At 32.9% G+C, this 19,995-nt stretch overlaps 1 protein-coding gene across 6 annotated transcripts in view; it reads left to right on the forward strand.

Annotated features, from left to right (window-relative positions):
* Positions 1-19,995, forward strand: part of LOC114324758 (uncharacterized) — a 1,163,158-nt gene that overhangs the window by 58,411 nt on the left and 1,084,752 nt on the right. The window contains exon 2 of one of the 6 annotated variants that reach the window (XM_050646134.1): positions 12,797-12,833. The exons of the other annotated variants lie outside the window; for them this stretch is intronic. The gene's annotated coding sequence lies outside the window, so the exon portion shown is untranslated. The remainder of the gene's footprint in view (positions 1-12,796; positions 12,834-19,995) is intronic. 6 annotated transcript variants of the gene reach the window in all.

The following is a 19,995-nucleotide window of genomic DNA, read 5'->3' on the forward strand; positions in this document are numbered from 1 at the left end:
ATATAACTTAATTCATGGTCATAAATTCTGTATCCCACTTTTAAATAAAATTGGTCTACATGTACCTTCAAGAACCACCCGTTCTGTGACCACCTTCCACGAGGTCATTAACCGCACAAATTATAGTTCAAGTTCCTATCTCTCTAAAACTCTTAAATTAGCAAACACATTATCTCCGCAAATTGATTTCTTTGTGAACGACTTTACTGCGTTTTCCACACAATTATATTTATACTTAACTTAATGTTCTAATTTCAAGACTGATTTGTCAACTACTGTTATTGTCTTTGTTCTAGGATAAGTTGTATTTGTCAATTTCAAAATGTTCTAGCTCTCAATTGTTGAATGAGAGCAAGTAAGTTTATTCTTTATTATTGTTTGTTATGTATTTACCAATTTTGTATCTACTAGATCTTATTTTTCTAATTTGTGTGACATTTTAATTGTAAAAATTTTAATTGTATCATGTACTAATGGAGTTCGGTCCGTAAATGAATAATAAATAAATAAATAAATGATTTAGGTTAGTTTTGGTTCTAGGTTTAGTTTTGGATGAATAGGTACATATTGTCTCCAAGAATTAATTTTTTTGACAGTATAGATAGCTGTCGCTAGTGATTTTATAAATATGTTGTTCAGTTTTATTTAGTTTCATGCTCTTTAAGCTTATCCATTTACTGTTTAGACCAGTTTACACATTTCTTTTTAATTTCAACTACAGCAGGATATCTCCAAGTGAGAATTATGACTAGTTGTATAATAATCGTTGAATAAATCGTTGTATATCGGCACTAAACAAGTTATTAAAGAGAAAAAACATATCTTGAATACCCAAGATAAGAATATATGATAGAAGATGATCAAGACAGTAATAAGATCTACAGAATTATATGCCAGTGAAGCATGAACAATCAACAAATCTGAAATATTAGTGATGCTCAGTGTGTGGTAAATAAACTCCTCCAGAAAATATGTGAAGAAAAGCTATCTGGATAACATGACCAAATATAGATCTGAAGATTTATGGAGAACCGAATACCGCAGGGATCATAAAACCACAAACATTAAGATCATTGGGACATATCAAAAGGATGCCAAACACAAGACTACCTACTCTAAATAATACTAACGAGAGGAATAGGAGAAGGTAAGAAGAAGGGTAGACCGAAAACCAGATGGAAAAAGGATGTTAAAAAGACAGAAAAACTTAAAATCTCATATTGGAAAAATAAAGCATGAAACAGGAAATAATGGAAATAATAGTAGGCAAACCAAGCCATTGATCTTGTAGGCCTAGAAAACTGAATTATTATTATATAATAATAATATACCTTATTATATAAAACTTTGTCGCGCAGTTTTTTTCATTGTGTTTTTGTAATGAAACTTTTTCACATTCCGTTGAACATTGATACATTTAAGTTTACTGTACTAGGTTCTTCCCACGTTACAATGCTGATAACAAAACCCAACACCGTCCAATTTACCGGGTAAATTGGTATTGAGTTAAAAACAATATATGCAGTCGCTTAAAAAATCCGTTGGAATGAAGTCAACTCAACTGATGAAACTAGGCTCAGCTGGCTCTTGCCAAAACGCTCAAGTTTAATTAGATCTTTTATAAGAACGCACAAAAAAATAATTACAACACATTTTCAGCGGTCTAGATAGAATGTGTTGGTTCAAAGCGCGGACCTTAATCTATTTTTATTATTTTTTTCTGATTTACTGCCATTCAGAAAGAGCTTTAATGGATTTCCAGGATTAAAGTATTGAATAAATAAAAAAATGTTGCTTGTTGAACAGTTTTTCCCTAAAAATTAACGAATACATTTTTAAATATTTTTTATACAGTGCGCTGGAATATGTAAGTGTTACCCGCTCCTATTAACTTATTTACTTTTAGCAAATAAGCAAAACGCTCGGACATATCTATTTTTAAAACAACCATAGTATACTGTAGCATCATTGTTTCGAACTCTACGCGATCCCTCTTCAGGTTACAGTCATAACTTTAATTTTTGAAGTGAAAACTTCTTTAGGCACGTTGTGCACTTTCTTTGGATAGGGGAAAAAGCGTTGAATTCGCGACCGTCATCGCGACCCTCATCGCGACCGTCATTGCGACCGTCATTGCGACCGTCATCGCTTATGCTATATATTATGTGTATGTATATATACATTGTGTAGACGTATTTAAATTTATAATAAATGTAAAACCTATTTTACGATGGGGAAAAAAGATTAATTTCGCGACCATCATAGCGACCGTCATCTCTCCGGCGAAATAAATTTTGTAGGTACATACATATATTTTATGTGTATGTATTGATATGATCTTGATTACTGATATGAGATAATATTCTTATTTGTCATTTAATTTAATCAATGCATTAATAATAATTTAATTAATTAACCAGATCACATATCAATATGTTTTCAATCTCAGGGCGAATTATAAAATTAATTACTTACTTACGTGGCTTCTCAGTATTTCTCAATGGTTCCTAATCGGGATAGGAAAGAAAAAAGTAAAATAATACACACATATGGGTTACAATTATAATCAAAATATTGTTTATTTTATTTAAATGGCAATCACTGCTTAATATTTGCTATATCTTATTATTCTTAAACATAACATTTACACATGGGAATCTTATTTCCTTTTGGTTTCCAATTGAAAGTTTTTATTAACATTTAACTATTATGATTTATTAGCAACAATTCTATTTAAGTTTGATGAAGCTTTTCTGATATTATTGATTATGTTCTTCAATTTTAAATGTGGTATTTAATACGAAAAACCCATACATTCATGTCCAAACAAATGAGACTGTCCTTTTTCTGGTGAACTGAGAATGTCTTCACACAAGACCCGTTTCCTGCTATCCTTGGCTGCGATAAAAACCTCGTCCTGGCTTCCAGTAATGTTCTCCTTTGAAAACTAGCTCGTATAGCTCCCGTTCCTGCTTCTGTCGTGATGCCGTGTTTCTACCTTTTTCGAAACTTCAATCAGCTACCGGGACACTCTTGGCTCAAGGACGTTCTTTTACTCTCAACCTGGCCTACCTCTCGTTCCACGATAGATACTCCACACTCACGGAACTACACCGGCTTTCTCACTCTCCGTACACTACCGTCTACTACTGGACTTCACTTCTCGACAGCTCAAAACATTCTGATCTCTATTTGTCATTCATTCCCCTACTTTCTAAATATCCCTTCCAGATTCACAAATCAACCTTCCACCACCAACTCTCATTCGCAGTCTTCCTCAAAACCAATTTTTAATCTTTCTAAATATGCTTAATGGATTTCCAAAATAAATAGTTAATTCCCATTCTAAAATTACTTTCTACTATTTACAAAATTTAATGACCTATTATCTACTTCAACTGAGTCTTACTTAGCATAGGCTAATGATCGAACCTTCCGCGAACAACGATAATGAACTATTATCTATTTCAACTGAGTCTTATTTAGCATAGGCTAATGATCGAACCTTCCGCGAACAACGATAATGGTACGCGCCATTCACTTTGTTTATTCTAAGCGCATTGTCCCGAGTTTCGTATGCTTCTTCTAATCACTTCTTAAAATTAAATATAACAATTTGTTGTATACAGGTTGTTCTAAATTTATATGCCCGTGGTTGAGAAAATTGAAAATATTTTATATTAAATTGAATTCTGTTTATAATTATCAAAATTTAATTTTCATATCAAATAGAAATATAACAGTATATATAAATTGTGTAGAAGTATTAAAATTTAAAATAAATGTGAAACCTATTTTTGGATGGTGAAAAAGGATTTATTTCGCGACCGTCATAGCGACCGTCATCTCTTCGACGAAATAAATTTTGTACTTTTCTATATTATGTGTATCTATACATAAATTGTATAGAAGTATTTAAATTTAAAATAAATGTAAAACCTATTTTTCGATAGAAAAAAGGATTTATTTCGCGATCGTCATCTCTTCGGCGAAATAAATATTTTGTACGTATATGTATTGAAGTTAAAACTTCTTTAGAGACGTTGTGCACTTTTTGGATGGGAAAAAGTATTAAATTGGCGACCGCCGTTGCGACCGTCATCGCCTCGAAGAAATAAATTTTTGAAGTGAAAACTTCTTAAGGGTCGTTGTGCACTTTTTGGATGGGGAAAAACTATTAAATTAGTGACCGTCATCGTTTCGACGAAATAATTTTTTGAAGTGAAAATTTCTTTAGGGACGTTGTGCACTGTTTAGATAGGGAAAAATATTGAATTAGCGAACGTCATCGCGACCGTCATCGCTTCGGCAAAATAAATTTTTAAAGTAAAAACTTCTTTTGGGGACGTTGTGCACTTTTTAGATGGGGAAGAAGTATTGAATTAGCGACCGTCATCGCTTCGGCGAAATAAATTTTTGAAGTGAAAACTTCTTTAGGGACGTTGTGCTCTTTTTGGATGGAAAAAAGTATTAAATTATCGACCGTCATCACGACCGTCATCGCTTTGATAAAATAAATTTGTAAAGTGAAAACTTCTTGAGGGACGTTGTGCACTTTTTGGATGGGGAAATATTATTAAATTTGAATGGGGAGAAAGTAATAAAAAAGCGACCGTCATCGCTTCGACGAAATAAACATTTGAAGTGAAAACTTCTTTAGAGACGTTGTGCTCTTTTTGGATGGAAAAAAGTATTAAATTATCGACCGTCATCACGACCGTCATCGCTTTGATAAAATAAATTTGTAAAGTGAAAACTTCTTGAGGGACGTTGTGCGCTTTTTGAATGGGGGAAAAGTATTGAATTAGAGACCGTCATCGCTTCGACGAAATAAATATTTGAAGTGAAACTTCTTTAGGGATGTTGTGCACTTTTTCGATGGAAGAAAGTATTAAATTAGCCAACGTCGTTGTTTCGATGAAATCAATTTTTGAAGTGGAAACTTCTTGAGGGACGTTGTGCACTTTTTGGATGGGGAAAAATATTAAATTAGCGACCTTTATCGCTTCGACAAAATAAATGTTTGAAGTCAAAAATTTCTTTAGGGATGTTGTGCACTTTTTGGATGGGGATAAATTACTAAATTAGGGACCGTCATCGCTTCGACGAAATAAATATTTGAAGTGAAACTTCTTTAGGGACGTTGTGCACATTTTGGATGGGCGAAAAGTATTGAATTAGGGACTGTCATCCATCGCTTCGACGAAATAAATATTTGAAGTGAAAATTTTTAAAGAGACGTTGTGCACTTTTTCGATGGAAAAAAGTATTAAATTAGCGACCGTCATCGCTTCGATGAAATCAATTTTAGAAGTGGAAAGTTCTTGAGGGACGTTGTGCACTTTTTGGATAAGGAAATATTATTAAATTAGCGACCGTCATCGCTTCGACGAAACAAATTTTTTAAGTAAAAACTTTTTTAGGGACGTTGTGCACTTTTTATGGAGGAAAAGTATAGAATTAGGGCCGTAATCGCTTCGACGAAATAAATATTTAAAGTGAAACTTATTTAGGGACGTTGTGCACTATTTCGATGTAAAAACTAATAAATTAGCAACTATCATCGCTTCGACGAAATAAATATTTGAAGTGAAAACTTCTTGAGGGACATTGTGCACTTTTTGGATGGGGAAAATTATTAAATTAGCGACCGTTATCGCTTCGACGAAATAAATTTTTGAGTTGAAAATTTCTTTACGGTCATCACTTCGCTGAAATCAATTTTGTACATATATAAATTATGTTTATGTATACATAAATAGCATAGGGCATACGCATCGCGCATATCGTATATGATATAGGTACAGCACTTCTTTTAGGATGGGGTAAAAGCATTGAATCTACGATTGTATCTACGAAACTGGTACAGCTTGTGTTCGACTTCATGAAGATACCAAGAAATTTAGAATAGAACGTGGAATTAGACAGAGTGACACTATCTCCCCGAAATTGTTTACAGCTGTTCTTGAATATATGTTCAAGCAAATGGAAGGAGAGGATAATATGGGAATCAATATAAACGGGGAGGATCTGAACCACCTAAGATTTGCCGATGACATCGTTTTAATATCTGATAGAGTTGATAAAGCTACAAAAATGCTGCACACGCTCTATAAAGTGTCAAAAACAATTGGTCTTAAAATTAACACCTCAAAGACAAAATTTATGACCAACCTTGTAGTCAGCGATAAAATTCAGATTGAGAGTCATAGCATCGACCAAGTAATAGCTTACAAATATCTAGGGCATGAGATTCGCTTAGGCCGAGATAACCAGACAACTGAAATACAAAGAAGGATAGGTCTCACATGGGCTGCCTTCGGTAGATTAAATAACATTTTCAAGTCTAATATTCCAGTTTGTTTAAAAAGAAAGGTTTTTGACCAGTGTGTTTTGCCGATTCTTACATATGGTGCAGAAACACTAACTCTGACAAAAAGAACAATAAATAAAATAAGAGTTACACAACGCGCTATGGAAAGATCAATGTTAGGTATTACCATCAGAGATAAAGTACCGAACCTAGAAATAAGAAGAAGAACAGGAGTCACGGAGGCAGTTGAAAGAATAGCCATGACTAAATGGGCTTGGGCAGGACATGTTGCCAGACTGACGGATGACAGATGGACCAAAAAGATTCTGGAATGGCGACCAAGGCAGGAGGCATATCGAAGCAGAGGACGACCACCGACTAGATGGACGGATGATATCAAGTGCATCACCACAAATTGGATGCAAGAAGCTCAAGATATAAATAGGTGGAAATTTTTACGGGAGGTCTACGTTCAGCAGTGGACAAATATAGGCTAGTTGATGAAAAGCAGTGAGCTCGTAATGTATCTACTATAAGAAGTTTTCACTTCTGTCGGCACTCCCACGAGTGCCTTCAATTTTTTTTTTAAATGGGAAAGTACATCATGTGACATCTCATTTAGAAGCTTTTGAAACACCGATTACAAAAATGTATAGGGCCATCTTTTTTACATCTCTATTACATCTTTTTAAGTGTGTAGGGCCAAAATTTCAGTAAAATGTTTTAAGTGCATTAATTGTTTTCAATTCCTCAGAAAATTAATGAGTATTAAATTATATAATTTATATACATACTTCAATTTCTTTTTTACGGTCTTACTAAAATAAATAACTACGATTTTATCATTTTTCAAACAAATTTTCAAGTTCTGTCATTTATGGAGAAGTCCATTTTACGCAATGTAATTCTAACTTTTTCAATTTATTTTTATTACTTTTTAGACAATTCATTTGTCAATTTTGAAGAATTCTTATGGCTTAGGGGAGATATTTTTTATTATTAATATTTTATCCTTCGTATATACTGAAATTAGATTTAACTTTTTAGGAAAGACATATCAATCATCTCATTCAAAATGATTGATTTTCTACTTTATTTATTTTCTAATTTATTTTTACTTTCTGCATTTTTAAGCTAAGATTGAGCTGTGAAGATATTATTTTATAGGGGACTAAAGCCAAATTAAATGTAATTATATTATAATAAAAATTCTGCAATAAAAAAGATAAGTAATTTTATCTGGTAAATTTTTATAATTGGCGGTAAGTGATAATACTAATTTGGCAGTTGATTTTATAGGCGTTAGCCAAATATTTTGAGGAAAGAATTCTAAGAGGTGTGTTATTGTACTTTCGGAACCAAGTCAAATTCTGCTCCTTCTGTGCCTTTTGTAGTCAGTTAAAGATGATGTGTATCTGATCCTGTCCACTGGTATATTCTTACTGCTAACTTCTTCTTTCAATATTTTGGTAACCTGATCTTGATATATTGACGTGTTTCTACATTTGTTCCTTCATTTAGTAAGATGAGAAATTAATGCTCATTATCCCAGGCATGTTAGCATATTTTAATACGAAATGTTAATACAAAATACGCATTGTACTTTGGCCATCTCTGGATGTAGAAATTTCTTTAGTCGTTCATTGATTATAATATGTAGGCAGGATATTGTTTGTGTTGTAGACGATGCAGGAAAATTGCTCACAGACGACGAAGAGATGAACCGCCAATGGAGAAAGTCTTTCGAGCAACTCTTAAATACAGAAAACCCCACAACGACAGGGCAACAAAGACAGTACCAGTTAGCCGAACTTGAAATACCAGGGCTCACACTAGCTGAAGTAAAATCCGCAATTTCGTCCCTAAAAAACCATAAAACCCCAGGCCCAGACGGCATAGAGGCGAAACTACTAAAAAAGGGGAGAAAAACTACATCATGAGATATATCATCTTATAAGAGTAGTCTGGGAAAGAGAAGAAATACCGAAACATTGGCATGAAAACCATATAATATATATTCGCAAGAAGGGAGACAAACAAATATGTCGGAACTATAAAGGAATATCGTTAATCAATACAACATACAAAATTATATCCTCAATACTGTTTAGAAGCCTAACTTCATACGCAGAGGAAATAATAGGCGACTACCAAAGCGGATTCAGACCGGGAAAGTCGACCATAGACCAGATCTTCTTCCTACGCCAGGTGTTGGAAAAAAACTGGGAATTTAACCGAGATTTACACCAAATCTTCGTGAACTTTAAACAAGCTTACGATTCTGTTAGCAGAGAAGCATTGTGAGAGACAACGGTAGAAATGGGAGTACCTGGAAAGCTGGTTCGATTAGCACAGGTGAGCAAGGAGAACGCTTTTGCACGAATCAGAATTGGCAGCACCACGTCGGAGGAATTCCTCATTGACACCGGGCTTAAACAAGGAGATCCTCTCGCCCCCCTGCTGTTTAACTTCGCACTGGAACATGCAGTAAGGAAAGCTCAGCCACAACTAACAAACGGTTTTGCCGCCCAAGGATCAAAAATACTATTGGTCTTTGCGGATGACGTGGACACAATTGCACAATCCACCAGAGATGCAAAAGAAGTTTTCACCCTATTCGAGAACGGAGCCAAGGAAGTTGGTCTTAAGGTCAACGAGGACAAGACCAAGTACATGGTGGTTACGAAGAACCTAAGACCAAGGGTTAGACAGAACGTAACAATTAATGAATACAACTTTGAAGTCGTCAAACAATTTAAGTACCTGGGAGCGATCATAACATCTGAAAATAAATACGAAAAGGACGTGGCAGCCAGGATCATTGCAGGAAACAAGGCATATTACTCATTAATGACCCTACTTAAATCAAACATTCTCTCAAGTCCAGGAAAAATAAGAGTATATAAGACAATAATTCGTCCCACAATAACGTATGAAAGCAAAACATGGACTCTGAACCAGCGGGAAACGACAAAATTACTGGTACTTGAAAGAAAGATAGAGCGGAATATTTATGGGCCTTGCAGAGAAGAGACAACAGGAGAATGGATAAGAAGGCACAATGATGAACTCCAGACAATATATGGAGATGAAAACATAGTACGCTACATTAAAGCAAACCGAATACGATGAGCGGGTCACGTGCTAAGATCGAGTGACGAAAGACTTCTGAACGCCACATTCTGGGAAAGGACCGATGGCAAAAGATCAGTTGGTCGCACAAGAAAGAGATGAAAGGACGCAGTGGCCAGTGATCTACGCAAAATGGGAGTACAGAAATGGAAAATAGCTGCTCAGGACCGACAAAAATGGAGGGAAATAGTAAACGCGGCCAAGACTCACATAGAGTTGTAGCGCTAAATGATCATGATGATATTATTTACATTGCAATAAGGGTGTCCTTTAATTGCTGAATGCGGTTAGTGATGCTTTTTGATTCATCACCCGTTCATTTTTGATCCATATTTGGTTGCAGATATCTTTCCAATATTACATCTATATTAATCTCGCCCACTGGTTTTAGAGTCTTCGATAGTATGCCATCCAACTATGTTTTTTTTTTGTTTTATAGTAGATTGGTTAGCCTAGTTCTGTTCTTAAAATGATTCTTTTTGCTCTTTGAATTCATGTTTTTATGTGATCTGGATCTGCAGTAACCGTTCTAGGTTTCTGTAATGCTGTATGTGCCAATTTCTACGTTTCTATTATGGCCTTGATTGGCTTGACGTTGTGGGTTGAATTGTGGGGCTAAATATTTGCCTTTTTAAATAGTTCATTACTTTCATGGTGGTTTCCATGCACCAGTTACTGACACACGTCATTTAGAAAGTTGTTTTCCTGCTTTTTGTGTATGTTGGGGAATACGAATAAGTTTTCATTCTTTCACCTATTCTAAGGTTTACCCTGACATCCAATGTTTATTTCAATACATGTTTTATTTGTATCTTCTAATTGATCATCAGCCCATAGTCGTCCACTCCTGAACATAGGCCTCCTCGAAAAACTTTAATTCAGATCTATCCTGCGCTGCTGCAATCCAGTTGGTACAAATCCTCTTTATGTCGTCAGTCCATCTTGTGGGTGGTCTTCCCGGGTTTCGTCTATCCGCTCTCGGTCTTCACTCCAAGAATTTGTTGGTCCACTTATTATCTCTCATTCTAGCGACGTGTCCTGCCCACTTCTATTTAATTTTGGCTATGTGTTTTATAATGTCTCTACACCACTTCTTCTACGAATTTCTTTGTTTCTTACCCTATCTCTTAACGTTGTGCCCAACAATGATCTTTCCATTCTACATTCCGTCACTTGTAGTTTTCGTGCAAATGGCCTTGTTAGAGTAAGTGTTTCTGCGCCATCTGTAAGAACAGGCCGGACACATTCATTAAAGGCTCTTCTTTTTAAACCGAAAGGTATATCACCTTTAAAAATATCACGTATCTTGAAATTAAATATTAATAAATAATAAAAAATTATATAAAATTATAAATCTCTAATATCTTATATATCTAATCCAATAAAAGTTATAAGAATAGCTCGAAAAGTAAGGAATGCTGTTGTAGCAGATTTGGCAAGTTAATAGCAATAGAGATGAAATTTGTAAGAAAAGTTATACGTAAAAATAATGCGAGACATGCAGAAAAATGAGGATACTGGAATAATATCTGACATAAAAAATCATTAACGAAAATAGAAGTATAAGGAAGCTAAAAAAATAGGAAGAAAAGAGGTAGCTCTAGGAAAAGATGAGAGCAAAAAGAAACAATAGTTTTCAAAAAATGGTACATTTCTTGGAGATTAGATGGTTCATTAACACTAAACTAGATTATAAGCTATATCACTCTCTAATAATTTTAGACATAACCAGGGGCTTGATTAAGTATACACAATTATAGATGATCCCAAACCCTTTTTTAGTGGGTCCTTAATTTAGACGTCATATGGGATTTTAAGAATATCGCAAATCATTACATGACGTTTTAGTCAAATCTGACACTCACACTTATCAGAATATTTAATTTTATATAAACATCAATATTTATGCAAATTTTTGCCAGAATATTATTATTTAAAATATTTAAATGTAAAAATAAATAAATATAAAATCACATTTCACCAATGACATTTATATTTACGTCGCTGAAAAATACTAACCTAGAAATAATTACAATTGTCATTTTACCATATGATTTGCGAAAATTAAATCACAATCGATTACTTTTATGTCAAACTATCTTTATTCGCATTATTGATTGGTTAAGTATTTAGAATATTGCAATTAGAAATAATTAAAATTGTCATTTTACCATATGATTTGCGAAAATTAAATCACAATCGATTACTTTTATGTCAAACTATCTTTATTCGCATTATTGATTGGTTAAGTATTTAGAATATTGCAATTGCCAAAAAATTATACATCTTTAAGTATAAGTCGTTTTAGTATTCAAATTCCCGTCAAGAAATACATTATTTTCTAAGTTCAATGTATAATAATCACAGAGATACGTTTTTTTTTCTGTCACTTCCAACTGTAATGCGTTAGAGATAATTCGATAATCTGTGACGCACTGAAAAAAGGGTTTGGGATAATCTATAATATATGCGTACAACGTGAATAAATAGTACTCTAGTATCTGGATATAGACACAAAAGTTAACCAGGTATTAGCGCTATACCTGTAGACCGTTTTTTGCTTCAATTGCCCCCACATCGACCAAACATCATATTTTTAGATATGTTTATTTTTTAGTGATAAATGTATACTTATCCGATAATCTTTTGAATGTTTTATGATTGTTTTCTTCCAATTTTTAACCGATTTATGTTGTGCGGTTAGCTTAATGTAAAATATTTTTAAACCAACCTCCACACCTACCCGTGCTTTTAAAAATGATTTATAAATTAAACACACCAATTAGTTTATTGCCATTCATTAATAAACACTTTAATCTTTTTTATTATAAGATAAACTATTAATATAAGCAATAACCTTGTAAAAATAAATAAAATTAGGTAAGCAGTGGGAACAGCAACACTGAAATGGAACTGGTCAGGTCCCGTAGCTAGAATGACAGATAACAGATGAACAAAGCGGATACTGAAATGGAGACCAAGAGATGATGCCTATTGAAGTAGAGGTCGTCCACCAACACGTTGGACTGATGATCAGTAGTAATTGCACGAAAGCTCTAAAATTAACGATTTATTTCCCGAGTGACACTTTGACAGTTTTTTCAAAGTGTAATGTCATTATGTCAAAATGTTACGAGGGCAACAAGATAATAATTTTGAGATAGAGTGTAATTCGCTGAGATTATTTCATGAATAAAACTGTGTTTTTAAATCATTTTAACTAATATTTTATTGATATATTCACCTGAATATTTGCTAAACCTGTGTCTTGGTGTTCTCTGTGACAAGTTTTAAAACATTAATTGAGACTAATGTCACTAAATGTTCATTCATGCGTATGATCCTTTTCAGGAGCATTTTTCAGTGCGGCACAAATGATAGAAAAAAGGTAAGTCCGTGATAATACACATTTATAACATTTATTTTAATATGACATTTTAGTTAAATCTGACAGTTGTCAAATTTTATTTGCAATTTGACAAACAAATCAATTGTGTTTATTGCATTTAAAAAATGGTATTTTCTATGATTTGTATATAGCAATATAGCCTAATAAAATAAAATAAAAAAACAAAATGTAAATTTGTACAGGTTAAAACAAATTTTATATCAAAGTTTAAGTGGGTACAAAAGATATTTTCAAGAAAGTATCCAAATCATACAAGGGCATCATTGTTTAAATAATTAAAAAGGGGTCATTTTTGCAAAAAAAAATACTTTTTTAACTGCTGAGGTAATTCACTTATTAATGAAGGTCTATGGGATACTTTTCTACAAAGTTGAAGGGTAAATCTTTCACATAAGACTTACTATATTAAATTTGACCCCCTACTTATTTAAATAATTGTATATAAAACTTTAAAAACAAATTTGCAAAAAATTATTTTTAGCGTTTTAGATAAGCACTATAAAATATCTTGTTTTACAGATTAAGTTGCGCTATGTTACCAGTATTAAGCAAAAAAAATAGGTCTGAGAATATTTAATATTTTTTGAGATATTGAATTTGTTTATTAAATGTTACTATATTTTCAATTGCAAAAACGCGGTTGTTGCCAAAGAAATATTCACCTGCTTAAGATCTCATTATTTTTATTTTTATGTATATTTTCGATAAATGTATTGATAAATTTAAATTTCAGTTAAACTCCCCCCCCCCCCTAAAATGGCATTTGAAAATTATTCAAATTTGTTTGTAATTTGTTTTTTTAATAACGTCGCGGGGATTAAGTATTCTGAAATTCCGTTTCGATAATTGGGTTCCTGGGAATTTTTTACTAATTAACAAAATTTTTTTGTCGTTTTTTCTTCTTCTTCTTTTTCTTGTAGTTATATTACTATGGGCCCTTTTAGGGCTAAATTTTATTAAGAATATCGAATCTCTAAGTTGTAGATTGTAGACCTAAAAATATTAAGATTTAACTAAAATTTCTTAAATAAAATGTGGCTACTTACTGAGTTACAGGGTGTTTTATTTAAAAATTTAATAATTATTGTTGCCAAGTACTTTAAAACTATTTGACGTATCCTTATCATACTTGGCAGAAAGTGTGGCTATTATACACCCTAGTAAATTGTGATTAATAAACGTTTCTAGCTAGTTCCAGAGGCGTACGCCAGGGGATAGTGAATGATTGACCCTTCCCAAACTCTACGCCACTGAGTGAATTACTATTTTAGCGAAATTTTTCGATTCTCCAATACTTTGTATGTAAGTAGCTTTATTGGTATCGATAAAGTCATCAGTTTGAGAGATATTGGAAGTTTAAAATGAATGAATGAATGAATCAAAATAACTATGCCGTTTCATTTTTAACGTCCAATATCTCGAAAACTAATGACTTAAGCGTTACCAGTAAAGAGCATATTATTTACTTAGAAAGTATTGGAGAATCGAAAAATTTCGCTAAAATAGTAATTACCTCAGTGGCGTACAATTTGGGAAGGGTTAACCATTAACTATCCCATGTCGTACGCCTCTGGTAGTAGCTAGAAACTTTTATTTATCACAATTTAGTAGACTGTATAGTACCCACACTTTCTGCCAAGTATGATAAGGATACGTCAAATAGTTTGAAAGTACTTGGTAAAAATAATTTTTAAATTTTTAAATAAAACACCCTGTAACTCAGTAAGTAGTCACATTTTATTTAAGTGATTTTAGACCAATCTTTATATTTTTAGGTATAGAATCTACAACTTAGAGATTCGACATTTTTAATGAAACTTAACCCTAAAAGGGTCCATAGTAATATAACTCCAAGAAAAAAAAAAGAAGAGGTAAAAAAAGACAAAAATATTTGTTAATTAGTGAAAAATTACCAGGAACCCAATTATCGAAACGGCATTTCAAAATATTTAATACCCGTGACGTTATTAAAAAAACAAGTTCTAAACAAATTTGAATAATTTTCAAATGCCATTTTAGGAGGAAGTTTAATTAAAATTTGAATTTATTAATACATTTATCGAAAACATACATAAGAATAAAAATTATAAGATTTAATACAGGTGAATATTTCTTTGGCAACAATCGCGTTTTTGCGATTGAAAATAGAGTAACATTTGATAAACAAATTCCATATCTTAAAAAATATTAAATATTTTTGGATCAATTTTTTTTTGATTAATACTAATAATATAGCGCAACTTCTCCTGTAAAATAAGATATTTTATAGTGCTTATTTAAAACGCTAAAAATATTTTTTTGCAAATTTGTTTTTAAAGTTTTATGTATAATTATTTAAATAAATAGGGGGTCAAATTTAGTTTAGTCTTATGTGACAGATTTACCCTTCAACTTTGCAGAAAATATTACTATAGACCTTCATTAGTAATTGCATGACCTCAGCAGTTAAAAAAGTAATTTTTTTGCAAAAATTACTCCTTTTTAATTATTTTATTATTATTATTATTATTATTATTACATAGAAATAAGGGCTGGGGTCATGGAGACCCATAAGCCCATTTACAAGAAAAATGAAATAGTACCTACATTACAAAAATTAGCTTCGCAAATAAACTATAGACTAGTAGATTGTGCACAACACTGATCAGTTTACAAACAAATAACTGTCTAGTTGGTTTTTGAAAACATTAATAGATGGAGAATTTATAATTTCCGTTGGGAGACTGTTCCATATACTAAAAATGCGATTACACAGAAAATGTTGGCGCTTTCTCGACGAAAAGGGTTCCTTCTTCACTTTCAAACTATGTCCACGTAGTCTGCTGTGATCGTCTAAAATAAACAAGTGTTGCAAATCTCCATATCCATACTTTAAAATTCGGAAGGTGATAATTAAGTCACCACGGAGTCGACGAGCTTCAAAAGTTGATAACCCGGCTAAAGAAAGTCTTTGTTGGTAATCTGGCCTTCTTCGTTTGAAACATAGTCTGGTGGCCTTCTTTTGAATATTTTCGAGAAGAGTTCTATCGCGCACTAATTCTGGGCACCAAACCGTTCCACAGTACTCCAATAGGGGTCGGACATAAGTTTTATACAAACGAATAGAACCCGAAAATGATATTTTTGTAAAAGTCTTACTAAGTAGGTATAACTTACTATTCGCTTTTTTAGTAACGTTTGAAATATGCTCCGACCAACTCAAATTTTCAGTAATTGTTACACCAAGGTCACTATATGATTCCACAGTATCCAGTAAATGCCCGTCTATCGAGTAAGACAAACGAGGGTTATTTTTTCCCAAATGTAAAACCACACACTTATCTCTATTTAGAGGTAACATCCAATCCGAACACCACTTGAAGATCGAATCTAAGTCACTTTGTAAGTCTTGCCCATTCAAGAGTGGGTCAGCAAATATTTTTGTATCGTCTGCGTAGAAAGCTTTCCTAGATTTGATATGAGATTCAAGATCACTAGCATACAACACAAATAGAAGTGGACCCAAAACAGATCCTTGTGGAACACCACTTAAAACCGTTTTTTTAGATGACAGCGACTTGCCAACTCTAACACAAAACTCCCGATTTGTTAAAAAATCATTAATCCACTCAAGAAGTTGTCCGCGAATGCCAAAATGTTCTAGTTTATACATCAATTTTCTTCTTGGTACTCGATCAAATGCTTTTGCAAAGTCTAAATATATTATATCCACAGGTCGTTTTTTATCCAATGCTGCTGTCCACTCATTAACACACCACAGTAAATTAGTCATGGTTGATCGACTTTTCACAAAGCCATGTTGTTGTAGAGGAATAATTTTTTCTCGAAGTAAAAATTCTGAAAGACACTCTGTAATAATTGATTCCATAACTTTACAAATAACAGGTGTAAGGCTTATTGGTCTGTAATTATTAGGATCTAACTTATTCCCTTTTTTAAATATAGGTGTCACCGAAGCACTTTTCCAAATTAAAGGCAAAGAGTGTGCATTAAAAGATGAACGCATCATTAGTGATAGTGGAACAGAGAGGACATCTGAACATTTTTTCAAAAATAATGTAGAAATTTCATCGGGCCCTGGAGATGAGTTGTTTTTTAATTTGTCAATATGGCGCTGAATGATTTCAGGTGAAAAATCAATATAATCAATTTTGGGAATAACTCGTGGATTACTGATTATAGGAAACTGATTTTGAGACGGTTCAATAGCAAAAACTTTAGAAAATGTATCTGCGAGAATATTAGCGACCTCACACGTGTTCTGACAAATCGTTTCATCATGCTTTTTTAACAGTGGAATGGACACTTTAGAAGACATAGCAGACCTAACATATTTATACAGTTTTTTAGAGTCGTTGCAGCTTACAATAGATTCTTCATATGCCATTCTGGCTTCGTTGATATACTTTTTTAGTATTCCTGTGTAGTTTTTGTGAGTTTGCAAGTCACGTGTATCACCTGTACGTTTGTATTTTCGCCATAATTTTCTTTTGTGTCTTATAAGTGATATCAATTCACCGTTAATCCATGGCTTAATTTTGTTCCTATAGTAAGATTTTTTTGTAGTGTTGAGTCTTTTGTAGTTGTCAATGATGTTCATGAAATTATTCCAAACTTCTTCCGGATGTTCTAGACTTCCCAGTAGTAACGGCCAATCAACATCACGCAATTGAAGAGAGAGGTTTTCAAAATTTGTTATTTCATGTATAACTGTATTTTCAGAAAGATGATTATATTCCATAAGAAACTGTATGTTTGTCGTGATAACTACATGATCAGAATTGCCCACTGGAGTGCGAATCACCGGTTCTGTAAGCAACTGGTCATCATTTGTAAAAATCAAATCTAACGTTGATGGCAAATTGTTTATTCTGAAACGAGTTGGATTGGTAATCAATTGGTGTAGATTAGAACTTTGAACAAAATTTGTAAAAATGTTTTTCGAATTTGTTAGTTCATTGCTTACAATAGTCAAAGGCCAAGAGATATCGGCAAAATTAAAATCACCAAATAAGACAAGGTTTTCAAGGTTTGAAAGGAGTTCCATTTTTTCAATCAAGATTAGGTCATCTTCTAGGACAGTACTACCCGGACGATATATGCACGCCAAGTGAATAACAAGTGAATTAAGAGAAATTTTTAAACATAAAAGTTCAATGTTAGGTACAACAACATCCAGATTAGCAACAGAAAAAGTCTCAGAAATATCTAATGACAAGTATATGCACACTCCTCCCCTCTTCGATTGCTGCGATCAAATCTGTAAAGAGAGTATCCATCTATAGTATATAAATTGTCAGAATCTTTTTGTGTTAGCCAAGTCTCGGTGATTAATATTATTTTAGGTTTTAAATCCTGAATATAACATAAAAGTTCATTAAATTTAGAATGCAATGTCGCTAAATTGGTATAAAAGCAGAGCCAGTCGTAAAAGCAGGTTTTTATAATATTATTGTCGAAAATAAGTGATTTTTGGTATACCACGTATGTATTTTATTGTTAAATTTTGCTCTCCGTTTTCTTTTCTAGTCTCTAACTCAGATCGCAATTCTTTTAAAAAGTTAACTTGCATAGGTGTCTTATCGTCAACAATGGATACATTTTTTGTTTTTGTTTTTTCTAAGAGTTTCCTTTTATTTCGTAGAATTTGCTTAGCTTCATACTCATTATTCATTACCATTTTAATCATTCTAGGAAATCTATCACCAACTTTGCCTACTCTAAAGAAAGTAACCGGGGTAGCATTACATTCTACAGCCGACAAAATTTCCTCCAAAAATTTTTTGTCTTCATCTTTTTTAGTTTGAATATCACCTGTAGATTCTGGTACGCCTCTGACAATAACATTTTTGGCACGATTAATACGATCGACGGCTTCATTGGCGATATTTTCAGCAAATTGTGGTGACGAATGTTGGTCAGCAGATGATAATTTAATTTCTAGATCATTGAATTTCGTTGTAATTTCAGCGATCTTTTCATCTATTTGACTAATTTTTAATTGTAGATCATCATTATATTCCTTAAGAATGGATTTTAAATTTGAAAACGCTTCAATATTGCTTGAGCAGCTGTTACAAATAATTTTAATGCCTCGCACCTTACATCTGGTTATGCGATCATCTTGGAGAAGCTCGGTACATGCCAGGTGAATTCCTCTTTTGCAGGCATCACATTGTAGGGCCGAACTTTCACGGTCGTCGATCGCTTTTAAACAATTAGCGCAGGTTTGACTAGTTGGCATGGTGGGAGTGATAGATAGTAATTAATGTAAATAATGTAAATAAAGCTGACCTTGCAATACGATGAATTTATCTACACACAGGCCTGGATGCACTTTTCTGGAGCCAAATTCACCAAACAGACTGGATAACACTTTAACTTATGTGCACTACTTTTAAAAATTTAATTTCAGATAGTTTACCACTGCTAATTCCAAAACTAAACGGACTATCAAAATAACGTGTGTACCTTTCAACAGCTCGCTATACAGCTGATATTTAAACAATGATCTCCTTGTATGATTTGGATACTTTTTTGAAAATATCTTTTGTACCCACCTAAACTTTGATATAAAATTTGTGTCAACCTGTACGAATTTACATTTTGATTTACATGTAGTGTAATTTTATTATACTAGACTAATAAATAGTAAGTCTTATAAATTGTACAGATTATATTCGTAGATATATTATATAATTCGTAAATATTTTTTTCGATTATAGCGCCATCTATCGAAAACTAGAATAAATGTTTTATTATGAATGTCTGTAATCACCGACGGGCCTTTTTTCTGTCACATACAATTTAATGCGTTAGAAAGAAATCGAAAAACTGTGACGTACTGAAAGATGCTCATGAGAAAAAGATTAGTAACGAAGGGCATCTGACGTAATGCTTGACGACTGGATATTATTAAAAATTATCTCTGTAATTTTTATTTCTGTAGCTTTCTATTGGTCAGAATCTCTCATGAACGAAATAATCTAGTTGTCATAGGAATTGGAGGCAAGAGGAACAAAATCAAAACAGATGGAAAATTTTGAGGGAGATCTATATCCAGCAGTGTACAAACGAAGACTGAAATATCGCACAACTAGACCTAAAGAGAGTTAAGTTAAAAAAGCACTTTTTTCAAAAA

The sequence above is a fragment of the Diabrotica virgifera genome, chromosome 3 (genome assembly GCF_917563875.1).
Source record: "Diabrotica virgifera virgifera chromosome 3, PGI_DIABVI_V3a".
In the NCBI taxonomy this organism is placed as follows: Eukaryota; Metazoa; Arthropoda; class Insecta; order Coleoptera; family Chrysomelidae; genus Diabrotica; species Diabrotica virgifera.